General features: G+C 41.0%; 1 protein-coding gene across 4 annotated transcripts in view; it reads left to right on the top strand.

The window, feature by feature from the left end:
• Window positions 1-27,331, top strand: part of LOC137380600 (adhesion G protein-coupled receptor A3) — a 582,693-nt gene that overhangs the window by 209,777 nt on the left and 345,585 nt on the right. The gene's annotated exons all lie outside the window — the stretch shown is intronic.

Raw genomic sequence — 27,331 nt, 5'->3', positions numbered from 1 at the left:
TATAGTTGCAGTCCCTCTTAGGCTGTAACACAACAGGAACATCAACACAACAGGAACATGAACACAGGCAGCAGAGAAGGGAAGCTGTGTGCAGAGGGACAAGGAGTAAGGCTCACAACAGAAGGCCATACCCAGCAAGCACTTCTCCTACTTCCTCCTCAGCCAGGAGCAGTGTCTGAGGCACCTAAGATTCAGCAAGGAGGTGGTCACTGAACTGTGCCACCTCCTTCAACAGGACCTACAGACGCACAGCAGGGTGAGGATGGCGCTGCAAGTGGCTGTCAAGTTCCCCATCTGCCTCAATTTCTACACATGTGAATCCTTCCATTTCACAGTTTGCTACCCATCACTGCATCAGGAAGGTGACAGAGGCCCAGTACAACAGGAGAGGGGACTTCATCATCATCTCTCTTACCAAAGAGAAACAGGAGGAGTGAGCATGTGGCTTTGTCAGGCTAGCCAGATTCCCAATGGTAAAGGGAGCCATCAACTGAATGCACGTGGTTCTGTGGACGCCACATGCGGAAAAAAAAAGCTTGTACTGGAACTGCAAGGGCTACCACTTGATCAATGTGCACCTGGTGTGAGAATATAAACACGACATCATGTCGGTGAATGGCCCCTGTCCTGGCAGGAGCCAGGATGCCTTCATCCTGAGGCAGTCAACTGTACTCTCCATCTTTGGTCCCCACGACAAACCAGAGGCTTGCTGCTTTCCAGCATTTTCTGCTTTTAATTTGATCACTACTTCCTCTGACATGTATTCTACTGCTTTGTGTATACAGTTCAACATTCTATCAGCAATGTTAATTGCTGTCCTATATTTGTTTCATGGGATGTGGACATCACTGGCAAGGACAGCATTTGTTGCCCATCCCTAATTGCCCTTGGCAATTGAAAATACACCAACCAGGTTTCTTCAATAAACAACAAAACTATCAGTTTATTATAAGACAAGACTTCACCAGTAACAAAGCAAAGCATCAACACACAGATTGAACTATGAAAATTCCCTTTTTAAATACACCCTCACACACACACACACACACACACACGTTAACTGAAAAATAAAGAGACTTTCCCTGTCGAGCTCTTTTACAAAAAAGCAACAGAAAAAGGAATACTTTAGCCAAATACTTGATAATTTGTGAAGACACGATGACCTAAACGGCTTCCTTCTGTGCTAAGGCGTGGCACAATAGCGCAGTGGTTAGCACCGCAGCCTCACAGCTCTAGGGACCCGGGTTCGATTCTGGGTACTGCCTGTGCGGAGTTTGCAAGTTCTCCCTGTGACCGCGTGGGTTTTCACCGGGTGCTCCGGTTTCCTCCCACAGCCAAAGACTTGCCCGTGATAGGTAAATTGGCCGTTGTAAATTGCCCCTAGTGTAGGTAGGTGATAGGGAATATGGGATTACTGCAGGGTTAGTATAAATGGGTGGTTGTTGGTCGGCACAGACTCGGTGGGCTGAAGGGCCTGTTTCAGTGCTAAATCTCTTTAAAAAAAAATTAAAAAAAAAAACAATGAGCAGGGCAGGCAGCATCCATGAAGAGCAAAATCTCTGTTCTTTCTCTGCACAGGTGTTGCTTGACCTGCTGATGTCTCCAGCATTTCCTGTTTTTATTGCAGATTTCCAACATCCACAATATTTTGCTTATGTTTTAGTGATCAAACTATATAGTACTCTGGTCACGGAGACATAAGGGAGGCATTCTGGTGCTGTGAGCTGTACAAGGGAGAGCCACAAGGCTGATCCCTGGTATCAATGATCTGAATTATGAGGAAAGGCAGGAGAGACATGGCTTTTCACCTTTCAAAGGAGGTGTGCAAGAGGTGATCTTGCAGAGTATATAACATAATAAGCTCTATGGGAAAGATTAATCTGGAAAATTCCTTGAAACTAAATTGTGATACTAGGGCAAGTACACAGGGTTAAGCCGATCATAGTAAAATATGAGACTTTTATTAGTAAGTTCTTCACACAAACTATGATCAATACATAGAATGGATGGTGGAAAAGAATTCCAGGAAGAGTAGTAGAGGTCAGAACCATGGAATCATTTACAAAATAATTGGATGCTACAGTGGGGGATCTGAGGGATCCTCTGGATGGTGATGCTAAAATGGTCCAAATATTTTTTTCTCATCTGTAATTATCTTGTGATTTCCTCACCACACAGCATCCTTTAATCAGGAAGAAGGAATGGTCTGGCCACAGACGCCTGTCAGTGCTGCTCATATATAACTATATATTATATAAAAGAGGAAACATATGCGTTCATTGCACTGAGTTATCAGTTTTTCCTTTTTCCTAAAATGTTGTATCCACCCACACGGGGGTGTTCTAAGAACTGATGTAATTTGGTTTTAATTGTCATTGCTAGGGTCTGATGTCAGGAAGCTCCAAGATTCAAACCTGCTTCCTTCTGTTTTGGGGACAAATGTCTCTAAATTATCAGACGGCTGGTCCAGTAGTGGATGAGCAGAAATTTCCTTCAAATATTAGGAAGACCGAAGCTATTGTCTTTGGTCCCTGCCACAAACTCCGTTTCCTGGTCAGAAGCTCCATCCCACTTTGTGGCAATTGTCTGAGGTTGAGCCAGATGATTTGCAGTCTTGGTGTCGTATTTGAGCTTGAGATGAGCTTCTGACCACATACCCGTGCCATCACTAAGACTGCCTACTTCTACCTCCGCCCCTGACTCAGTTCCTTTGGCTATTCCAATGCACACCTGGCTGACTTCCCATCGTATATTCTCCATACACTTGAGCTCATCCAGACCTTGGTTGACCGTATCTTAACTTGCATCAAGTCCCTCACCCTTGTACTTTGTTATGAAAGTGCTTCTATTTTTAAAAATCTTTTTAGAATTGTAGGCATTGGTTTAGTTGAGAAAACTGAAAAGACTCCATGGATGTTTTTTACAACGATCACCGAGAGGTCTTGTTTGAAAACAACCTCTACTGCAAATCATATACCTTAAGCTCAATAAACAACAGAAATCTTGGTGACTTGGGGAGATGTTTATGGAGAAGTGACATGTCGATTTATGAAGGTCAGGAGTTGGTTTTGCTTCTGAGATATTGTTTTGGTTCAGATGGGATGTGGACTGTGTTTAAAGGCAGTTGGAGTTCAACCTGCCAAGGGAAAAACATCCAGCTCATCATTCCTGCACCTCTCTAAGCAACCCAGAGAAATCCAGTGTGTCAGCTCCTCTTTCCCAACCTCTTTGAAAAACCTGTGAATCCAGAGTGGGATAACTGAAACCCTGATGCCACATTTCTCTTGGAAAGCCTGCCAGACTATTTCTCGACATCTCCAGAACGAACTGCTCCAGAAAAGATCCCAGTGATCCATCACCATATACCCGGACGCCAGACCAAAAAGGACAACTGACATCCTTCCATATCTTCTCTTTTTTTCTTCACAAATTATCAAGTATTTGGCTAGAGTGTTCCTTTTTTTGTTGCTTTTTTGTAAAAGAGCTCTCCAGGGAAAGTCTCTTTATTTTTCAGTTAACGCGTGTGTGTGGTGTGTGTGGTGTGTGTGGTGTGTGTGTGTGTGTGTGTGTGTGTGTGTGTGTATTTGAAAAGGGAATTTTCATAGTTCAATCTGTGTGTTGATGCTTTGCTTTGTTACTGGAGAAGTCTTGTCTTGTGATAAACTGACAGTTTTGTTGTTTATTGAAGAAACCTGGTTGGTGTATTTTATTCTGGAATAAAGAGTAGAATATATGATTGACCCTTTCGGTAACTTGGTAAACACTTAACTATATGTTGTGATCTGTGGAGAAATGGAACTGGAAAAGACAGTGCACTCCTCACACCTCGATTGTAACAGCTTGCTGACCTGTACTGGCTCCTGGTTGAGCAACATCTCAATTTTAAAATTCTTATCCTCGTTTTCAAATCACTCTATGGTCTCTCCCCTCCCAATCCCCAATCTTTTGAGTGTCCTCCAGCCCTACAACCCTCTGAAATATCTGCACTCCTCCAATTCTGGCCTCTTGCGCATCCCTATTTTAATTGCTTCAGTATTGGTGGTTGTGCCTTCAGATGTCTAGGCACTAGGCTCTGGAATTTCCTCCCTTAATCTCTCCACCTCTGTAGCTCTCTTTCCTCCTTTAAGATGCTCCTGATAACCTCAAGCTTTTGGTCATCTTCCCTCATAACTCCTTATGAGGCTCAGTGTCAAATCTTGTTTGATTACTGCCCTGTGAAGTGCCTTGTGCATTTTAATATATTAAAGGTGCAATATAAATACGGGGGGGGGGGGATTTTTATGCTGTTGCCCACAGCGGGTTTGGTGGTGGGGTGACCCTACCACCATCCTGCCTCTGCTGAAATTAAGTCTGGGGTGGGAAGGCCTGTGAACAGCTTTCCCACCCCATTGCTAATCGAGGCCCTCAATTAGATGTGCAGCGGGCAGGCCTGTTGCTGCCTGGGAAGTGCAGCACGCAGGTCCTTGTGGGCTGCTTGTCAGCTCCGGTGAGGTTGGAGTCCCTCGTTTACAGGCACTGAACAAGGGACCAGGCATTGAGAAGGGGGGCCCACTGACAGCTATCCATTACTCTTGCTGCTGATCCCCCTACACACTCTACCCCCACGACCCCCACCCCACGAGATTCCTCCAGCCCTGGCCTACCTGTGGCCTGGTCACATGTCAAAATTAATTTGCATTTTAAGCATCTCATTTTGCCTGTCTTGCATTTTAGTCCAAGAAATCCTTTACAGAAACACCTGTCTCAGTCTATCACACAATTACAAAACGCTTATAAAGATGAGTAAAAATAGGTGAATAGACTACAGGTCTATTCCTGATTGGCTGGCAGCTCTCAGAGGGTGGGACTTCCGTCGCCGGGGTCCTTGATCCTCTGGAAGGTCTGCAGCTGTCCACTTAAATGCCTAATTAGCACTAGATTAGGAGGGCCTCCTGTAGAAGAGGCGACGCGGGGTTCTCAGTGTCACTTTTTCCAGACATCAGTTGAGACCCCAGTCGCCAGGATCAAATCCCGGCCAAGGTGCGCTTTATGTTGTTGACAGGCATTCTCCTATCAGAGTGGTTGGGTCATTTTCTAACAGATTTCTTAACCTGTGAACCGCTAGCATTTGGGGCATAAAATTTACTTAATTTTTTCTGTTACTCGACAAATAATAAGGATTTCGTTAATGTGATTATTGAAAAATTATAAAGTTTACAGGAGGGACAGGGAAAATGGCAGAGGGGGTGGAGTAGCCTTACTGATTAGAAATAATATCACCTCATTGGTGAGGGAGGATATAATGAGGGGAAAGCATCCAGTGGAGAGCTTATGGGTGGAATTGAGGAACAGAAAAGGATCTAAAACTGTAATAGGTGTTGTGTATAGACACCCTGGGACCAGTTCTGAGGTGTTAAATTGTATAAATGCACAAATTAGGCAACTGTGTAACAAAGGCAGAGTAGTATTAATGGGGGATTTTAACTTACACATAGATTGGGAGAGGCAAACTAGCACCTGTCAGAAAGGTAGTGAATTTCTAGAATGTGTCCGGGATAGTTTCTTACAGCAATATGTCCTAGATGTAACAAGGGGACAGGCAATATTAGATTTAATTATGAGTAACGAGCCAAATTTAATTAGTAGCCTAACTTTGCATGAACATTTATCAAATAATGATCATAACATGATCGAATTCAAGGTAGTGTTTGAAAGTGAAAAGCACGAATCAGCTACTAGAATTTTAGACTTGGGCAAGGCTGACTTTACCAGGATGAGACAGAGACTGTCCACGGTAAACTGGGTAGATCTGTTAATGGGTCAAACGACTGAAGAACAATGGAAAATATTTAAAGAAACATTTAACGAAATATAGAGCAAGTACTGAGAGGAAAAAGCTCCATGTCACAGAAAAAAACAGCCATGGACAACTTAAGAGATTAGGGATAGCATAAAACAAAAAAAAAAGGGCTTACAAAAATGCAAAACGCAGCACAGATCCGGCCAAATGGGATCGATACAAAGACCAGCAAAGGGTCACAAAGCAGCTTATAAGAGCTACTAAAAGAGATTATGAAAGGAAACTTGCAAGGGACATCAAAATCAATAAGAAGAAATGTTATAGTTACATAAAGAGAAAACAGGTGGTCAAGAGCAATGTAGGCCCACTAAAAGCTGAAACTGGAGATATTGTCATTGATAATGGGGAATTGGCAGACATGTTGACAATTACTTTGCCTCAGTATTTACAGTTGAAAAGGAGAATAACTTGCTGGAAGTCCCGAAAAAATTAATAGCCGATAGGGGACAGGGGCTTAATACAACTAACGTAAGTAAAACATCATAACAAGGAAATTAATGGAACTAAAGAGTGAGAATTCCGCAGGACCTGACTGTTTCCATCCGAGGGTGTGAAAGGAAGTAGGGGAGCACATTGTAGATGCCCTAACTATAGTCTTTCAGAGTTCCCTAGATTTAGGAGTGGTCCGTCTGGATTGGAAAGTTACGCATGTCACTCCACTTTTTAAGAAGGGTGAAAGGGGAACCAAGGAAATTACAGACCAGTTAACCTGACATCTGTGGTGGGCAAGTTGCTGGAGTCGATAGTCAAGGATAGGGTGACTGAATACCTCGAAAAATTTCAGTTAATCAGGGACAGCCAGCATGGATTCATGACGGGAAGGTCATGCTTGACAAATCTCATTGAATGTTTTAAAGCGGTGCCTAAGGTAGTGGACAGGGGAGTGTCCATGGATGTTATTTATATGGACTTCCAGAAGGCATTTGATAAGGTCCCACATAAGAGACTGTTAACTAAGGTAGAAGCCCATGGAGTTGAGGGCAATTATTGACATGGTTAGGAAGTTGATTGAGTGGTAGGTGACAGAGATAATGAGTAAGTACTCCGATTGGCAGGATGTAACTAGTGGTGTCCTGCAGGGATCTGTGTTGGGGCCTCAATTATTCACATTATTCATTAACGACTTGGATGATGGCATAGTAAGTCATCTATCCAAATTTGCTGATGATACAAAGTTAGGTGGCATTGTAGACAGTCTAGATGATAGCATAAAATTGCAAAGAGATATTGACAGACTAGGTGAGTGGGCAAAACTGTGGCAGATGGATTTCAATGCGGGCAAGTGTGAGGTTATCCATTTTGGACCAAAAAAGGGTACTTTCTAAATGGGAAGAGGTTAAGTACAGTGGATGTCCAAAGAGACTTGGGGGTTCAGATGCATAGTTCTTTAAAATGCCACGAGCAAGTGCAGAAAATAATCAAAAAGGCTAATGGAATACTCGCCTTTATATCTAGAGGATTGGAGTATATAAACATAGAGGTTATACTGCAACTGTACAAAACCCTGGTTAGACCCCACTTGGAGTACTGTGAGTAGTTCTGGGCACCACACCTTAGGAAGGATATATTGGCCTTGGAGGGAGTGCAACGTAGGTTTACAAGAATGATACCTGGACTACAGGGGTTAAGTTACGAGGAGAGATTACACAAATTAGGCCTGGTTTCACTAGAATTTAGAAGGTTAAGGGGTGATCTGATCGAAGTCTTCAAGATATTAACAGGAAAAGACAGGCTAGATAAAGATCAACTATTTCCATTGGTTGGAGATTCTAAAACTAGGGGGCATAGTCTAAAAATTAGGACCAGACTGTTCAGGAGAGATGTTAGGAAACACTTCTTCACGCAAAGGGTGGTAGAGGTTTGGAACTCTCTCCCACGAACAGCAGTTGAAGCTAGAACAGTTGTTAATTTTAAATCTGAGATAACTAGATTATTGTTAAGCAAAGATATAAAAGGATATGGGCCAAAGGCAGGTATATGGAGTTAGGCTGTGGATCAGCCATGATCTCATTGAATGGCGGGACGGGCTCAAGGGGCTGAATGGCCTACTCCTGTTCCTATCTTCCTATGTTTCATATGAAAAAGTGATCAAATTAAAAGCAATCAAATTCAACAAGCTTCATAATATTCCCTCTTCATATTTCAGTGTTATAGTTAAAGTGAAAAATATGCCACAACTTTAATGATTTTACATGTATGTTAAATTATAGTTCAATAGATGACTGGGTGAATTATGGACAATATGCACAAGAATCTGCCTCCTATATTTTTCATAAAGAAGACACATATAACTATATGATGTGATCCCCTGTTGCACAGATCACTGCACCAGTTTCGCCATTGGCAACAAAAGTGAATTTATTTAGATCAAAAGTCTTGACAATTTGTTGACCACATGAACGTTATTATTGTATTTGAGCTAGCGCAATTTGATTCTGCCTCACTCAAAGCCAAGATTAAGGATAAAGGGGACCTGTAGTCTATTCACTTCTTTTTACTGATCTTTATAACCATTTTGCAATTGTGTGATAGACTGAGGCAGGTGCTTCTGTAAAAGATTTCATGGACTAAAATGCAAGAGAGGCAAAATGAGATGCTTAAAATGCAAATTAATTTTGACAGGTGACCTGTGAAATACTTATCCCTTTATATAGCTATGAACAACAATGACTGCCTGACAAGAGACCAGTTGTTGTTTCAAAGACTGAAGTTCAAAAAGGTGCTTAAAATGGACAAAATATCTCAATTGCGATAATTTAGTCCTTTTTTTCTTTTATGTAAACTTTGTTGTGCCTTAGTGGAATATTGCAAGCAACTATTAATATACAGGCTATCTGTGTAAGCAACTAAACTATGAATGCTGAATGGAAACAGGAACAATTCCTCCTTTCATTGCTACAGACCTGTTTAAATTTGAGAAACTCTTCAGTCTGGGAGAAACGATATCTGACTACTTTTGTGTGTTTCGTGAAATGCAAAACAATAGCCTTTAAAGGGGAACTCAACTATGTTTAAAATAATGGTTATTTCAGTAGCTTGTTTGCAGATATTCTCGCCAGTGTTCTGTGTCACAAACTTATCCTGGGAAGGAATTAATTTTCTAACATTGCATATTTTCACCACTAGGGACCACCACTGCTTCTCCTTTCTAGAGTGCAGTTTATGTTATGACTTAAGTCACTGTGGTTTAGTCTATAAGCCGTGCGATATATGTTTAGCAGAAACTTGGCTCATTAGTAAAATACATGTTTGGAATCTTGATAGGTTAAATTGCTTGTGCTATGTAACCCAAAATATACTGTAGGACGGAAAAGGAACAGACTGTACCAGTGATTAAAATATGTTGTTGTACACCAGTTTTCTGATAACATAGTAACATGATTTAAATATCTGATAAAGGGGTATATTCGTAAGCAAAATGAAATACATATTTTTTTAAATAGTAGAGAGTAGAACTTTCACAAGGTTATAAACAGTTATGGAAAACCTCCTAACAATTAAAGAAAGTTGTTTTGGGGGCACGGGGTTCTTAGCTATTTATAATTTCAAACCTCTGACATAACACAGCAAGGCAGAAGAATAACTGGATTAACAAGTATAAGCCTCCACATCCGTACATGGATGTTCCAGATTTTATGCAACCTGCAGCAAGATTGTGAAAGATTTCTCGGACAGAATGCGAGAGGAGCAAAATGAGAAGATTAAAATGCAAACTAATTTTGACATATGACTTATGACATACTTATCACTTTATATAGCTCAGAACAACAATGATTGCCTGACAAGAAACCAGTTGTTGTTTTGCAGACTGAAGTTCAAAAAGGTGCTTAAAATGAACAAAATCTCAACTGTGATAATTTAGTCCTTTTTTTCTTTCACATGAACTTTGTTGCAACTTAGTGGAATATTGCAAGCATGAATTACTCTTTCATATTTTAACAAAGCCATTAACTCCCTTATTTTAATTTAGTGAAGTCCTTTGTTAAAATGCAGAGAGTTACATTGGATATGTGCACATTAAGCATTTGTACAATAGTACTGCCAACAGTAACTTCTGGCTTATTAGTCCCAAAATTTTCGAACAAAATGCTATTTAACTTGTACACCTTATCAAACCTCTGCTAACAGTGTTCAAATTCTAAATTAGTAGGGAGGTCATCTATTTTAAGTGACTAAGATACATAAGTGCCTCTCTTCCTTGTTTATGTTAGGTGCGCAAAGCACTATATAGTGATTAAGGAGCAGATGAATTGCAGGTCCCCAAACTTCTTGTATATTTCTGCATCGATGTAAATGCTGGGAAATGAACCTGAAATGCTGATATGGGAAGGATACAATGGGTATAGAATGATAGCAATGCGGCTCTAAATATTTACCAGGCAGGTCAAAAATCTGCAGCGAGAGATAGGGAAATTTAGAATTTGAACTCTGTTAGCAGAGGTTTGATAAGGTGCGCAAGTTAAATAGCATTTTGTTCGAAAATTTTGGGACTAATAAGCCAGAAGTTACTGTTGGCAGTACTATTGTACAAATGCTGAATGTGCACATATCCAATGTATCTCTCTGCATTTTAACGAAGGACTTAACTAAGTTAAAACAAGGGAGTTAATGGCTTTGTTAAAATATGAGAGAGTAATTCATGTGATGTCGTTGTCGTCAATGATTTCCAGGCCATGGCTGTACCATTTATTTCTTTCCAAATTTTCATAGAGATTTTCACAGAGATTTATGTGTGGTTAATATAAGAAAATTAAAATCCAAATCCACCCACTCATGTGTGATGTCTTCTTTTTGTAAAGCTGGGGTTCTTTTCACTGGACCATTAGAACATAAGAAATAGGAGAATAGGATGCATAGGGTCCCTTTAGCCTGCTCCACCATTCAGTAGGATCATGGCTGTTCTTCAACTTCAAATTCACTTTCTTGTCTGAACCTGATATCCCTTGATTTCCTTAGAGTTCAAAAATCTATCAATCTTAGACCAAGGCTATTTTAAGTTTTAAAAATTCTTTCAGGAGATGTGGGCATCACTGGCAAGGCCAGAATTTGTTGCCTATCCCTATTTGCCCTTGAGAAGGTAGTGGTGAGCCATGTTCTTGAACCACTGCAGGCCATCTGGTATAGATTCACCCGCAGCGCTGTTATGAAGAGAGTTCCAGGTTTTTGACCCAGCGACAGTGAAGGATCGGTGATGTAGTTCCAAGTCAGGATGGTTTGTGGCTTGGAGGGGAACTTGCAGGTGGTGGTTTTTCCCATGCGTCTGCTGCCCTTGGTCTTCTAGGTGGTAGAGGTTGCAGGTTTTGAAGGTGCTGTTGAAGGAGACTTGGCGTGTTGCTGCAGTGCATCTTGTATATGGTTGAAAATGCTTCAGCCATGTCTTTTGCACTGATGTGCTTGGCTCCCCCATCAATGAGGATGGGGATATTTGTGGAGCCTCTTCTTCCTGTTAGTTGTTTAATTGTCCACCAGCATTCACGATTGGATGTGGCAGGACTACAGAGCTTTGACCTGATCCGTTGGTATTGAGATTGCTTATCTCTATCGCGTGTTGCTTCCACGGGTTAGCATGCATGTAATTCTGTGCTGTAGCTTCACCAGGGTGGCACCTTATTTTTGGGTATGCCTGGTGCTGCTCCTGGCATGCTCTCCTGCACTCCTCAATCAGCCAGGGTTGATCCCCTGGCTTGATGGCAATGGCAGAGTGTGGGATATGCCCAGTCATGAGTTTACAGATTGTGGTTGAATACAATTCTGCTGCTGCTGATGGCCAGTTGTGCCTCTTGGATACCCAGTTTTGAGCTGCTAGATCTGTTCTGAATCTATCCCATTTAGCACAGTGGTAGTGCCACACAACACAATGGACAGTATCCTCAGTGTGGAGATGGGACTTCGTCTCCATAAGGACTGGTGGAGGACTGGAATATGATTTGGTAGCCATTACGGAGACATGGTTACAGGTTGGTCACGACTGGGAGTTACATATCCAGGGGTACCAGACTATTCGGAAGGACAGACAGGAAGGTAAGGGAGGTGGTGTAGCTCTGATATTCAAGGACGACATCAGGGTGGTGCTGAGAGATGATATAGGTTCTATGGAGAATGAGGTTGAATCCATTTGGGTGGAAATTAGAAACTCTAAGAAGAAAAAGTCATTGATAGGCGTAGTCTATAGGCCACCAAATAATAACATCACATTGGGGCGGGCAATAAACAAAGAAATAACTAATGCCTGTAAAAATGGTACGGCAATTATCATGGGGGATTTTAATCTACATGTAGATTGGTTGAACCAGCTCAGTCAGGGTAGCCTTGAGGAGGACTTCGTTGAGTGTATCCGTGATAGTTTTCTTGAACAGTCTGTAATGGAACTGACGAGGGAGCAAGCTATCCTTGATCTAGTCCTGTGTAATGTGACAGGAATAATTAATGACCTCATGGTTAGGGATCCTCTTGGAAGGAGTGATCACAGTATGGTTGAATTTAGAATACAGATGGAGAGTGTGAAGATAAAATCCAATACCAGGGTCCTGCGCTTGAACAAGGGGGACTACAATAGAATGAGGGAGGACTTGGCTAAAGTAGACTGGAAACAAAGATTTTATGGTGGGACAGTTGACGAGCAGTGGAGGACTTTCAAAGCAATTTTTCAAAGTGCTCAGCAAAAGTATATTCCAGTGAAAAGGAAGGACTGGAAGAAAAGGGGTAATCTGCCAAGGGTGTCTAAGGAAATAAGGGAGGCTATCAAATTGAAAGAGAAGGCATACAAAGTGGCCAAAAACAGCATAAAACTGTAAGATTGGGAAAACTTTAAAGGGCAACAGAAAGCCACAAAAAGAGTTATAAAGAAAAGTAAGATAGAACATGAGAAGAAACTAGCACGGAATATAAAAACAGATAGCAAAAGTTTCTATAAATATATAAAACGAAAAAGAGTGGCTAAAGTAAACGTTGGTCCTTTAGAGGATGAGAAGGGGAATTTAGTTATAGGATATGATGAAATGGCCGAGGCATTGAACAGGTATTTTGTATCGGTCTTCACAGTGGAGGACATTAATAACATGCCAGTAATTGACAAAGAGACGAACGTAGGTGAGGACCTGGAAACAATCATTATTACGGAAGAGGTAGTGTTGGGCAAGCTAATGGAGCTAAGGATTGATAAGTCTCCTGGCCCTGATGGAATGCATCCCAGGGTACTAAAAGAGATGGCGGGAGAAATAGCAGGTGCACTGGCGGTAATTTTCCAAAATTCACTAGACTCTGGGGTAGTCCCAGCAGATTGTAAAACAGCAGATGTGACGCCACTGCTTAAAAAGGGAGGTAGACAAAAGATGTGGAATTATAGACCGGTTAGCTTAACCTCTGTAGTGGGGAAGATGCTTGAGTCTATTATCAAGGAAGAAATAGCAGGGCATCTCGATAGAAATTGTCCCATTGGGCAGACGCAGCATGGGTTAATGAAGGGCAGGTCATGCTTGACAAATCTTTTGGAATTCTATGATGACATTACGAGCAAGGTGGACAATGGGGACCCAGTGGATGTGGTGTACCTAGATTTCCAAAAGGCCTTCGACAAGGTGCCGCACAAGAGGCTGCTGCATAAGATAAGGATGCATGGCGTCAGGGGCAAAGTATTAGTATGGATAGAGGATTGGTTGACGAACAGGAAGCAGAGAGTGGGGATAAATGAGTGCTATTCTGGTTGGCAATCAGTCACTAGTGGTGTGCCTCAGGGATCAGTGTTGGGACCGCAATTATTTACAATTTATATGGATGATTTGGAGTTAGGTTGTCAAAGTTTGCAGATGACTCTAAGATGAGTGGCAGAGCAAAGTGTGCAGATGACTGTGAAACTTTGCAGAGGAACATAGATACATTGAGTGAGTGGGCAAAGGTCTGGCAGATGGAATACAATGTTAGTAAATGTGAAGTCATTCATTTCGGTAGGAGTAACAGTAAAAAGGATTATTACTTGAATGGTAAAAAGTTGCAGCATGCTGCTATGCAGAGGGACCTGGGTGTCCTTGTGCATGAATCGCAGAAGGTTGGTCTGCAGGTACAGCAAGTAATTAGGAAGGCAAATGGAATTTTTTCCTTCATTGCTAAAGGGATTGAGTTTAAAAGCAGAGAGGTTATGTTGCAGCTGTATAAGGTACTGGTGAGGCCGCACCTGGAGTACTGTGGGCAGTTTTGGTCTCCTTACTTGAGAAAGGATATACTGGCACTGGAGAGGGTGCAGAGGAGGTTCACTAGGTTGATTCCGGAGTTGAGGGGGTCGGCTTATGAGGAGAGACTGAGTAGATTGGGATTATATTCATTGGAATTCAGAAGAATGAGGGGGGATCTTATAGAAACATATAAAATCATGAAGGGAATAGATAAGATACAAGTAGAGAGGATGTTTCCACTGGCAGGTGAAGCTAGGACAAGAGGGCATAGCCTCAAGACTAGAGGGAGCAGATTTAGGACTGAATTAAGAAGGAACTTCTTCACCCAGAGGGTTGTTAATCTATGGAATTCCTTGCCCGGTGAAGTAGTTGACGCTTCTTCAGTAAACGTTTTTAAAGCTAAGGTAGATATCTTTTTGAACAATAAAGGAATTAAGGGATACGGTGAGAGTCCACGAAAAGATCAGCCATGATCTTATTGAATGGCGGAGCAGGCTCGAGGGGCCGGACGGCCTACTCCTGCTCCTAGTTCTTATGATCTTATGATCCTACCAATACTGTATTGACAGAAGCATCTGCAACAGGTCCGGTAGTTTCATGGTCACCATTTCTGTGACTAGCTTTTAATTCCAGATTTTCATTAATTAATTTAATTTAAATTCCAACAGCAGCCATGGTGAGATTTGAACTCGTGTCCCTGGAGCATTAGTCGGGGCATCTGGTTTACTCGACCAGTAACATTACCACCGTTTCCCCATGATGATCTGATAACAGATGTTCAAAATTGTGGACGGTCTTGACTCAGTGAATAGGGAAAAGCTATTCCCACTAGTCAGTGAGTTAGTAACTGGAGGCATACATCTAAGATCATCATCAAATGAGCAAAGGAGAGGTTAGTTTTTTTTCATCAAATAGTGGTGCAAGCAGAATGCACAAAATATTTTAAAAGGCAAATGGATAAATATTTGAAAATGAATAGGAGTGAAAGGGTATGGGGGAAGAGAAGGAGAATAGAGACAACACAAATATGATGGTCTGAATAGCCTCCATCAAGGGTTTAACAGAGTGGAGATGAAGCTTAAAATTTATATAAGAGTCTATTTGACTGTTATAGGAAGATAAGACTTTTATTTTGGGTGTATAAACTAAGAAGCGCCAAATGATCTCTTTAATTTTAATCCATCTTGTAAGTTTTATACCTCATAAGATAGCTTCTGAAATGTCTCTTTTTGATATTGAACTAACACCGCTTGGTCTCTTTCAGATTTTCACTTGGTATCTTCTATCTGACCCATGGTGTACATGTGTCTCTTATTTTTATTTCCAATATGCATCTGTCCATATTGAACTCTGTTAGTCACTGATCAACCAAGGTCGCTCTCAGTGTGCAGATTTTAAACTTCCCTATCTTTCTGTGGAGATTTTTGACCTGCTTGATAAATATTCAAAACTGCATTGCTATCATTCTATACCCATTATATCCTTCACATCACACCATTTCCCATAAATTACACTGAGCACTTTGTGAAATCTTGTCTGTCCCTTCTGAATCTGCAATTCTCTCCAGCTGAAATCAGCTCCATATTAAACTACTTTGAATTGAGATGGTGATTCCAGGTAACCGGTACATATTGGGAACAGGAGGACTTCCTGCATGGAATTCTGAGGCTTCCTACAGAACACCTCATCCACACCTACCACCCTGTACCCCTACCACCAATTGAAATCTTCTTAGGGCTGTCTCTTTCTTCTTTTCCTTTCACCAGTTATGAATCAATGTTCATGTCTTACTCTTTGTACTCACTAATTGTAACTTGTAACAGATCTTTATCAATAACCTATTGGAAGTCAAGGTTGTGATGAAACCACACCTGCCAAATGGAAACATATCAATTTCGTCATATTGAACACTATTTGAACTTTTACTGGACATTGAATATAACTTGTTTAAAAAGACCACAGAGCTGAATGGCTGAAAACATGGCTGTAAATTTGCATGCTGAGAGACAGTTGAATAAAGAGACAGTGGAAGTGCTCCCTGATTCAATTAGCAAGATTGGGCTGAGCAACAGTGATCAAAAGACATTGAGAGCCATTGTCTGTGTAAGAGCCAGAGCTGAACCTCTCCCCCCCCCACCCCCCCGTCCCCCTGCAACTGAGTGTGTCTAGTAAGCTTTGAAGAATCAACAACACTCGCAGGCGATACTGTTTCAAACAAAGAGCTGGTCACATGACTAACCTGCTGGCCAACCTGGGAATTGATTGAATTGTGCCTCACAGAAAGGTTTGGGGCAGACTGCAATTGAACTGCAAGAAGAAAGCACTCCTCTCTGTCTCTCCAGCAAAATTCCAGGGACCCACAAAAGCAGCTTAAGAGGACTACTTCAGCCTTCTGGTACCTGCAAAACAGGTTTGAAAGAGTGCACTGGGCCCCAACGAGAACTGCAAGACTTAACTCCAATCAAGGCATTTACTTCCAAACCAAAGACAGTAACTGAATATTCCATTTACTACTCCAAATCCTCCCCTTTAATTCTTTCTCCTCCTCTGCATCTATTTGTGTGTGTGTTTATTGCATGTATGCTAGCATGGTTGTGTTGTGTATTTTTAGTAACTTTAACTGAGTTAGAGTGTTAGGTTTAAACAGGAAAGATGTAAGTTTATTAACCTTAAGAAAGCCTGTCTGATTGCTTCGTTTACAATTACAATTAGAAAGCAGTGAGCAAAGATTCACTGAGGTGAAGCTAAAGACACTGTGTTTTAAAAAGTTAAACCCTGTTACGGCCAAGCCAGGACAGGGGTAAGAGGGGAGCCTGAGACCCCTTCCTCACCCGGTCGTAACAAGGTGCACTACATCATATGTCTTCCAGCTGTTAGTTTGGGATGTCACCTTCTCTAAAAATGGTCTGAGGTTGGCCAAGACTAGATTGACCTTTTCCAGAGCTGTGTTGAGTTATTTTTATTGGGTTACTTTCATATAGATCCTTTTGCATTTTATTATTGATGCTATTAATTTTCTGATTATTGAAGTCAGGCTAATTTTTTTAATGTGTTAACGTTTGTCACCCTTTATGAATATGGAAACCATATTTGCCTATTTCTGGTCCATTGGCATATTCCTGGTGTATATTGATTCCCTGAAAATGACAATCAGTGCTTTACAAATCTCCCCAAGTTCCTTGTGGCATAATTACATCCATTTCAGGGGATTTATTGCTTTTAAGCCCATTAGGCCCATTTAGAATTTATACTTCACCAATGTTTAAGTCCCAGAGCATACACAATGTGGGCTGGATTTCATGCTCTCCCCCATGGTGGGTTTGAAGGCAGGGCACTCAATCGGTGGAAAGGTGGCAGGTGGGAACCCCACCACATTCCCACCTGCACCCAGATTAAGTCCGTGGTGGGGAGTCCCTCGTCCAAAGGCACTCAGTGCCTGAACGAGGAACCTAGCACTGGAAAGGGGTGGGGGGGTGGGTGCTGCTGAGAGTCACCCACCTGCCTTTGTTGCCAACCCTCCTACACCTCCCCCTCCCCCGTGACCCCCACCCCGCGAAACACCTCCCGTCATGACTCACAGATGGCCTGGGTTCCTTGACGATCCTAGGCCTTGGGTGGATGCTTTACCGGCAGCATAGTGTCATAGAGTTATACAGCACGGAAACAGGCCCTTCGGCCAATCGGGTCTGTGCCGGCCATCAAGCACCTATCTATTCTAATCCCATTTTCCAGCACTTGGCCCGTAGCCTTGTATGCTATAGCGTTTCAAGTGCTCATCTAAATACTTCTTAAATGTTGTGAGGATTCCTGCCTCTACCACCCCTTCAGGTTGTGTGTTCCAGATTCCAAACACCCTCTGGGTGAAAATTGTTTTCCTCAAATCCCCTCTAAACCTCCTGCCCCATTACCTTAAATCTATGCCCCCTGGTTATTGACCCCCATTAAGGGAAAATATTTCTGCCTATCTATCCTATCATTGCCCCTCATAATTTTGTATACCTCAATCATGTCCCCCCCTTAGCCGTCTCTGTTCTAAGGAAAACAACCCTAGCCTATCCAGTCTCTCTTCATAGCTGAAATGCTCCAGCCCAGGCAACATCCTGGTGAATCTCCTCTGCACCCTCTCCAGTGCAATCACATCCTTCCTATACTGTGGTACCCAGAACTGTACACAGTACTCCAGCAGTGGCCTAACTAGCGTTTTATACAGCTCCATCATAACCTCCCTGCTCTTATATTCTGTACCTCAGCTAATAAAGGCAAGTATCCCATATGCCTTCCTAACCACCTTATCTACCTGTGCTGCTGCCTTCAGTGATCTATGGACAAGTACACCAAGGTCCCTCTACCCTCTGTAGTTCCTAGGGTGCTACCATCCATTATATATTCCCTTGCCTTGTTAGCCCTCCCAAAATGCACCACCTCACACTTCTCAGGATTAAATGCCATTTGCCACTGCTCCACCCATCTTACTAGCCCATCTATATTGTCCTGTAATCGAAAGCTTTCCTCCTCACTATTTACGACACCACCAATTTTCGTGTCATCTGCGAACTTACTGATCATATCTGCTATATTCACGTCTAAATCATTAATGTACACTACAAACAGCAAGGGTTCCAGCACCAATCCCTGCAGTATACCACTGGTCACAGGCTTCCAATCGCAAAAATAACCCTCGACCATCCTCTCTGCCTCCTGCCACTAAGCCAATTTTCAATCCAATTTGCCAAACTGCCCTGGTTCCTATGGGCTCTTACCTTCTTAACCAATCTCCCATGCGGGACATTATCAAAAGCCTTACTGAAGTCCAAGACTACATTAACTGCATTACCCTCATCTACACATCTAGTCACATCCTCGTAAAATTCAATCAAGTTTCTTAGACACGATCTCCCCCTGACAAAGCCATGCTGACTAGCCCTGATTAATCCCTGCCTCTCCAAGTGGACATTAATCCTGTCCCTCAGAATTTTTTCCAATAGTTTCCCTATCACTAATGTTAAACTCACTGGCCTGTAATTACCTGGTTTGTCCCTGCTACCCTTCTTGAATAATGGTGCCACATTCGCTGTCCTCCAGTCCTCTGGTACCTCTCCTGTGGCCAGAGAGGATTTGAAAATTTGTGTCAGAGCCCCTGCTATCTCCTCCCTTGCCTCACATAGCAGCCTGGGATACATCTCATCTGGCCTGGGGATTTATCCACTTTTAAGCCCACTAAAACAGCCATTACTTCCTCCCTTTCAATGCTAATTTGTTCAAGTACATCACAATCCCCCTCCTCTGCCTCTGCGGTGGCACTGCTCAGTATAAGAGTTGCCGGCCTCTGATTGGGTCACCGGGGTCCTTAATGCCGGGGAAGGCCCACTGCTGCCCAGTTAAGTGTCTGATTGGCCCGTGATGCAGTGGGCCTTCCCGAAAAGAGGCAACACAGGGCTCTTGCTGGCTCTTCCAGTGGCTGATGTAGTATAAAGGTATCAAAGGGTTAATCTTGAGAGAATGTGAAGATTACCACCCACCATGATGAGATAAGAGATGATGTGGGAGAGATTCGAGAACAGTTACAGCGTGGCTTTTGAAGGAGAGACGCAGGCTAGTGTGGAGTATATACAGTTACTATACAATAAACATTAATGTTTAACCAATACTGTCTAAGAACCTCTCTGGCTAGACTCTATACGGTGGTAGCATAAAGAACCAAATATATAATATAGTGAACAGCACTGGGATCGATGTCCATTGCCCAGAAGAGAAAATTTGAAGCAACAATCAACCTTCAGCCAGAAGAGAAGAAACTTTCAAAACAAGTAGATGAAGAGATAAACACAAACTACATACTGTAGAAGGTGGAGAAAAGCTCCATAGAACAGAAGCGTAGCTGAAAAGTAAGTGATCGGGTGAGTCATTGTGCCAACGATTGAGAAATTCCAGTTTAAAATAAAGCCTTTGAAGAGCTTAAGAAAATTAATTTTCTAAAGGCTCTGTGTGAGCAAGCGAGAGAGCATAAAAGGGAAAACCCTGAAAAGTGCACGAGCTGAAAAAAAGTCTGATAGTGAAGAGAAAAAAAAAGTGCGAGAAACCTTTGAACACAGCAGAGTCTCCATTAATTGAGCAAAGCTGAAGAAAAAGAAATTATTAAAGCAGTCAAGCTTGAAGGTAAATAAATAATCTCTTACTCTCAAAAAGCAAAGGGGGAAAACCCTTGAACCATCTATCGAACAGCTCCGTCAATTCCAATAGGCAGCTCTTTAAACATTTCAATGAACTACTTAAGCAAAGGGAAAACCCCCAGAGAACCTATAAAAACAGGGAACACTCTCCAGCACCTGCTACACTCCATCAAAACAAGCTAGCCTGAAAAAAATAATTTCTTAAAGGGGAACATTCTAAAAGTCTTTAAATTTTTAAAAAATGGATCAAAATTTGCGAGTGCCAGGGAGTTTCAAAAGTCACGAGAGATTCAATCAGACTCAAAACTGGGTACTATGGAGGGAAAGGTTCCTCGGATACAGAATTGCATTAAAATTGGACAGCAAGTCCGAACCAGGGCAAGTGAATACATTATTATATTTAATTGGTGCTGTTGCTGATGATATCAAGACAATGTATTGACAAAACATCAGCCAAGTTCGACAAAGTCTTAAACGCTTGCGATTCCGACTTCAATTTGCACAGTAATGACAGACCAATCCTGCGAGGTGAAAAAAGACCTTGGTTCAGGAAACCTCCTGTAACTGTTCAGTTCCTTTACCAGAGGGCTGAACAAGAGGCACCTGGTAAAATGGTACACTGTGTGTGTTGTGGGGGGTGGGTGGGGGAGAGCGAAAGATGCCTTGAAACCCTGCCAGTGATGTGGTGCAAAAATTTCCCATGGGTGTGAACAATGTCCTGCCAATATAGCAGAATGCTTTAATTGCAGAAAAATAAGGCATTTCAGTAAGATGTGCAGAAATAAAATCTTGACTACCTCAACCTCTAAAGGAAAAGTACTAAAGAATAGAGAGGTAAATGAAGTTAAGCAACCTCCTGCAGCAGACCAATCAAAATATTTTCTGGGCAAAATCAATGATCCGAAACAAGCATATTGGTCAGCAGATGTATATGTCAGCGGATGTATCACTAATTTCAAACTCAACACCGGAGCATGTGTGACGGTCTTGTAAGATAAAGAGCCATGGCTATCCACACACGTTCTACAATCAAAAGAAACACAGTTACATGGCCCAGGAGATGTTGTAATTGAAGTAAAGGGGAAGTTACAAGTGATGCTTCAATATAAGTGAAAGCAGACATTAGAAACACTGTATGTCCTAAGCAATCTGGAGTTCTCACTCTTAAGTAGAAGAGCTTGTATTGACCTTCGTCTTACAAAGAAAGTTGAAGAACATAAACAAGAAGAATCCAGGAGTGAGCACAGAGGGAGAGCCCCCCAATCTGACCTGAACACTGCAGAGAGTCTGGATTCTGCCAGAGAGCCCCACACAATGCAGAGAACCCGCACAACACAGCAGAGCCCACCATGCCGCTCAAAAACTACAAGAGCGTGAAAGAGAAATGCAGCAAGTTCCTACAGGAGCGCTACCTGGACAGAAAACTTGGGAAGAAGCAAGCTCAACAAAATTGTCAGGTACACAGACAAGATCAAAGAGAACCACTAATTGCGACCCAATTCCCAACTAGACTCTGAGAATGGTTGGTGATGGAAATATTCTTCTTTGAGGGAAGATCCTATCTAATTTTAGTTGATTACTTCTCAAGATGGATTGAAGTTAAGCAAATGCACACAACAACTGAAGCAGTCATCGGAGTTTTAGAAGAAGTTTTTGCCACACATGGTATACCTGATCAGATAGTATTTGATAATGGTTCACAATTTGCAAGTCATTGCTTCATGCACTTTGCAGAAGATTGTGGATTTGTTCACCTAACAAGCTTTCCGAAGTATCCACAATCAAATGGAGAAGCTGAGTGAGCAGTCAGAACCATTAAAGCTATGTTGATGAAATATCAAGATTTCCAATTAGCACTATTATCATACAGAACTACTCCATTATTGTGTGGATTAGCGCCATTAGAACTCTTAATGGGAAGAAAACTTCAAACGCAACTTCCAATTCTACCCAAGAAATCATTTTCAGGACTGCAAAGCAAGGATTATCAGAAAGTACCAGACAAAGTAAAGTCGTATCAAAACAAACAGACCCATAATTATACCAGAAGATACAGTACAAAGTTGTCAGAAGACCAAAATAGAGAAGGGGTAATTCTCCAGAATGAGGAGAATCAACAGCAATCTTATCTAATACGAACTCAAGAAGGTTCTATACGGAGAAATAGAAGGAATCTTATTCCTTTACATCAAACACGCCAATTGGTCATACATTTGGACAACTCAGATGATGAACTGAAAATTAAAAAGCACTGAATACTACAAACCTCAACAATGTCTGTCCCAGTCAAGAAACAAGGGATCAGAGAAAGACTACCAATCTTCCACATCTGATAACAACAAGATCAGGGAGAGTTGTGAAGCCTCCTGATAGGTTGAATCTATGAAGTCAGAGACTGGCCAGGGGTGGGGGTGGGGGGGGAGGTGGTGGTGGCAGGAAGATGGGGTAGCATGTAAATAAAAAACTGAATGTATGGAAATATATATTGGGATAAAGACTTGGGGCGGTGGGGGGGGGGGGGGGGGGGGGTGGTGCTGGTGGAGATGTAGTATAAAGGTATCAAAGGGTTAATCTTGAGAGAAATTAAAGATTACCCTCCACCATGATGAGGTAAGAGATCATGTGGGAGAGACTCGAGAACAGTTACAGCATGGCTTTTGAAGGAAACACACAGGCTAGTGTAGAGTGTATATAGTTATTATACAATAAAGATTAATGTTTAAACAATACAGTCTAAGAACCTCTCTGGCTGGACTCCATACGGCGGCAGCATAAAGAACCAAATTTATAATAGCTGAGACCCCCATCGCCTAAATAAAATATCACCCTGTGTGTTTGATATTGCTAGGTATGTTGGTAGTATCCAGCCTGGTTTCAAAAAACCCTCCAAGAAATATTTATTTAGCACATTAACTTTTTCCTGTTCATCCATAAGATCAATTTTATTTGGATTCTTTAGATTTTTAATTTCCTCCCCAGCTACCCTCTTGTAATATTAGAAAACGTTTTGGTCGTTATGTGTCTCCTGCTGAATTTCTTTCCAGTTTTCTCTTGGCATTGTGTGCTGATAGCCTAGTCTTAGAACTACCAATGGAATGATATCATCTTACTTCAGTAACCTGCATGCTTTTTGTAGGTGCATTTGCAGCTGTATAAAAGTTCTTTTTTTAGTGCTATACTCAGTTTTGCAGCTTACATGTGCAACAAACCTCAAATCAATTTAGTGCTCCAGATTGAGTTTGGATCAATTATCAAAAGTGGAAGGGTGGTTTCCTGTTGAGAATTTTCAGTCAGTATTTGGGTGCAAAAGACACAACATGTATTGGATACGAGTTCCAAAGCGTAAACTTTTCTTTCTTTCTGTTTTTTTATCCTCTCAACAATTTTTTCTTCCTATTTCTCCTCTCCTCTCCTGAATGTTGACTCTTGGCTAGAGTATAGTTCATGGACTGATTCCTAGCCCATGTGGCCATTATTTGATGTTGTTTGTTGGCGGGCCATTTGATATCATGCAGCCTTACGGACAAGCTTAATCTCGTGCTCACCCAAAATCCATATACATGCACTTCCCTCCAGAGAGCAAACAGGAGCAGCAGCTCCAACCAGAGGTTGTGTGACCAGTTATAGCACTTCTACCATCACTCCAAGATAAGCTAACTCACTTCAGATTGGGGATTGACCTGACCTTCCTGATCATTATGGTTCTGCCACTTACTAAATTAATTCACAGAGTCATTTAGCAGTTTTTAAATGCTTGATAAACACCACCCATCTCCAAAAGATCAGATAATTTGCAAATGGACATTTTAAAATGGGAAATAATTTAGTTCCATTTGCAGTAAAGAAAGCTTGCTTGTGCTAAAGCATGTTTTGATGCTGTGGTTGCCCTTTCACTGAAAACGTACCCAGCTGTAAAGGATCAAGTCTTTCAAAGATAAACAGAGTCTACAATTACAGGTAAACAAAGGCTAACTCCATGATTCAAATTTAATTTCAAATGGATTATTCTCATTTTATTGCTTTAGTTGTGAAAATCCTAGCTACTGAGTTTCAGTTCATATCCCCAATACAAAACCCCAAGGGCAGGTTCTTCATTTGAAGAACTTCAGACTTGATTGCACATTTAACTCCTTTTTAAGGTTGTAATACTAATACAAAACTGCACCTTTGCACATATATTACTAAGACAGGCAAATGTATTGAAGAAAAACTACAAAGGGAAATGTTATGTGTACTATTTATAATGCAGTACAAGCATTTCTTGAGTATCAATTATTCATCTTGATATACACAGTTGAAAACAGATGTAGTTTATTCAATATTTTGTGTTTTCCTAATTATTTTACTCAATTTTATAACCACATAAAATGTTATTTCAGATCAGTTTTCTGAAAAAAATTAAATTAATAGTCAGAACACCTTAAATAAATATAGCACCAAAACCGTTTGCTTTAGTTGCCGAGTCTGTGATTGGGGTTTCAAGGCTGCAATTCTACTGATTGGAATCCAAAAACATCATAAACTACAGGAGCACAGCTCCCAAGGGTTATAAATGTTAGCACAACTCCAACATAAAATTACAACCTTCAACTCAATCCACAGTCCTTTTTAGTTAATATAATACCTAACAAGATTTTAAATAGAAAAAAATGTAATTGGTAACTCATGCCATCAGAGGTTACACTGCTGTACTTACTAAGGAGATGAGCATTGTTGGAATATTAGTGACTGAGGCAGTGATACAAAGTCAGTCATAAAGAGTATAAGCAAGTTTTTTAAAGATAGTTGTTCACACTGATCAGTATGCATTATATTGTCATGTGACTATTCCTCAGATAAATAGGGCAAAGCGTTTTTTAATGCAGCGATCCACTGTACGCTTTTGATGTTCTATGACCTTCAAAGAAGTGTTTCATTTGATGCTACAAAACATTGTTCTGCACTGATAAATAAAATTGCATCATTTCAGTGGTATGCAAGTTCACGGTTCTTGCTTTGTATATTGGAGTTTCACTCAGGAGTTGGGAGATAAATGGCTCTTATAGCACAGGAGCTACTTTCCTCCTTCCATTAGTAAAGCAGTAGCTTAAAAATCCACAAACACACAAATGCCACTAAAACCTTGACTGATTTCAATTGGCCTGTGTAAGTGGAATTTTTAAATTTAAGATAAATTGTACAGCAATATGGTGCGAAAAGTATTGGGAAGAATCTCTCAAATGTATCCAAATTCCAGTGGCACCAACTCGGGCATTGCATTGATAATTTCCCTACCCTGTTGTTAGCAATAAACTGCGCATATTGCATGGCACTACTTAAGGGAAAGAAGAGGGACAACCTTTGGGGTCTTTGAGAGTTTCATAGTTGCATCTGTGTCATGAAGTGTGATGTACAAAATTGAGTGATTTCATGAACCAGGATTGGTTACAGTCAAACAAAATGTCAAAAGTAGCCATTTTTTTAAAAGGACAAAACGTGCCACATGGTATTTAACTGAGAGAAATTGGCTACATTGCAGTAATGTCTGCTTGTGTCAATGGAATGACAAAATATATCACATGGCAATCATACACTGCACTAGCTGAACTTGCAGAAGAGCTCATTTCTTCATTTGTTAATTAATTAAACTGTTCTATCCAATTGTACAGATGGAACAAACTGCTGGAATTTCTTGATTCTAAACGAGAAGTCCTGTGCGGTCTTTTTTTTTTATTCATTCATGGGATGTAGGCATCGCTGGCAAACCCAGTGTGGTGTGAGCACAATCACAGTGCTGTTAGGTAGGGATTTCCATGATTTTGACCCAGCGACAGTGAAGGATCAGCAATATATTTCTAATTCTCAAAAAGTTGTTTCAGATGTTACAGACAAGTTTGTCAGAGAAGTGGGACACGTAAGATAATAATATGCATATGAAGGTATACAGATATACAAATTACCACATTACATAGATGGCTTAAAATTAAGGAATCAAGGTTACACTGTGGAATAATAGGTGCCAACAACTCATATCTTATTTTATATCCTTCTCTGTTATTTTAGTGGAAGTATTAACTATTTCAAAGTAAGTGGATTATCAGTTCTGTTAAAATAGCAGAGAGCAATTTAAATTGAATTAATTGTTCATACATATTATTTTACAATATAATTTCATGGCTATTGAGTACTTCAATTATTAAAATGCATATTTTCCATTTGCAAAATACACTTTATAATCTTTTTAATGTGTTGTCATCAAACAGGCCATCCAACAAATATGAATCCTTTTAAAAGTTAATAGCTTTTTTTGTAAGGAAATCCAGTGGAGTTGATATGTAATAAATGGCGTAGAATGGGGGAAGTGGAGAGAGTTTATTTGTGAATAGGGAAACTTTCATCAATGATAACCGACAAAAACATGAGTACATTGTAAAAGTGATCCTTAAGAGTGGAGTAAACTATCAGGCAATTTTGAAGGTGTATCATTACCCCTGTAAAATTTTAAGCAAATGTCTGGTTTACAAACATGCAATGTAGTGATGTCATAAGTAGAATCACAAAATTCTTATTAGAGTTATAAAAAAAAGTCACCTTTGTGTGCCACCATGACACCAATAACTGAAATGATACGTAGCTGTTTCAAAACCAAATGATTTAATCCCCCTCCCCAAAGGAACAAGTTATTTTGTGTGATTTATTTTTCCAGTTTTCAGAGTTAAACATTGTGAAGCTTGTTGGGCTGTTTCATGATGCTGTGAGGAAGCATCACACTTAAGTGGCATACTTCCAATCTCTGAGTGTCTAGTGACAGATGGACTTGCCACTCCTCAGTGAAGAGGATGTGCCTGATTCAAAACAGCCTACTGTGCTGCATGGTAACAACAAATTACATTTATATAGCGCCTTTAGTGTTTGAAACTGCCCCTGGGTGCGTTAATCCATCCAAACTCCACATATAGTTTGTGGCGGTCTGGACGTGAGCCCCATTCAATCCCAGCTTGGCCAGCATTATTATTCCATATTAGGTGATTGAATACTGGTGTTGCCATGGCTTTGATATTATTGCATTGCCTTTGGTCTTAATTCTTTGCCTGCCGTAGCTGAATCCCAAACTCAAATGCATTTCAGCTATGAAGAGAGACTGGATAGGCTAGGGTTGTTTTCCTTAGAGCTGA

The sequence above is a fragment of the Heterodontus francisci genome, chromosome 20, assembly GCF_036365525.1.
Source record: "Heterodontus francisci isolate sHetFra1 chromosome 20, sHetFra1.hap1, whole genome shotgun sequence".
NCBI lineage: Eukaryota > Metazoa > Chordata > Chondrichthyes > Heterodontiformes > Heterodontidae > Heterodontus > Heterodontus francisci.
Note: the sequence above shows the minus strand (reverse complement) of the source record. Positions and strands in the feature narration are given on the sequence as shown.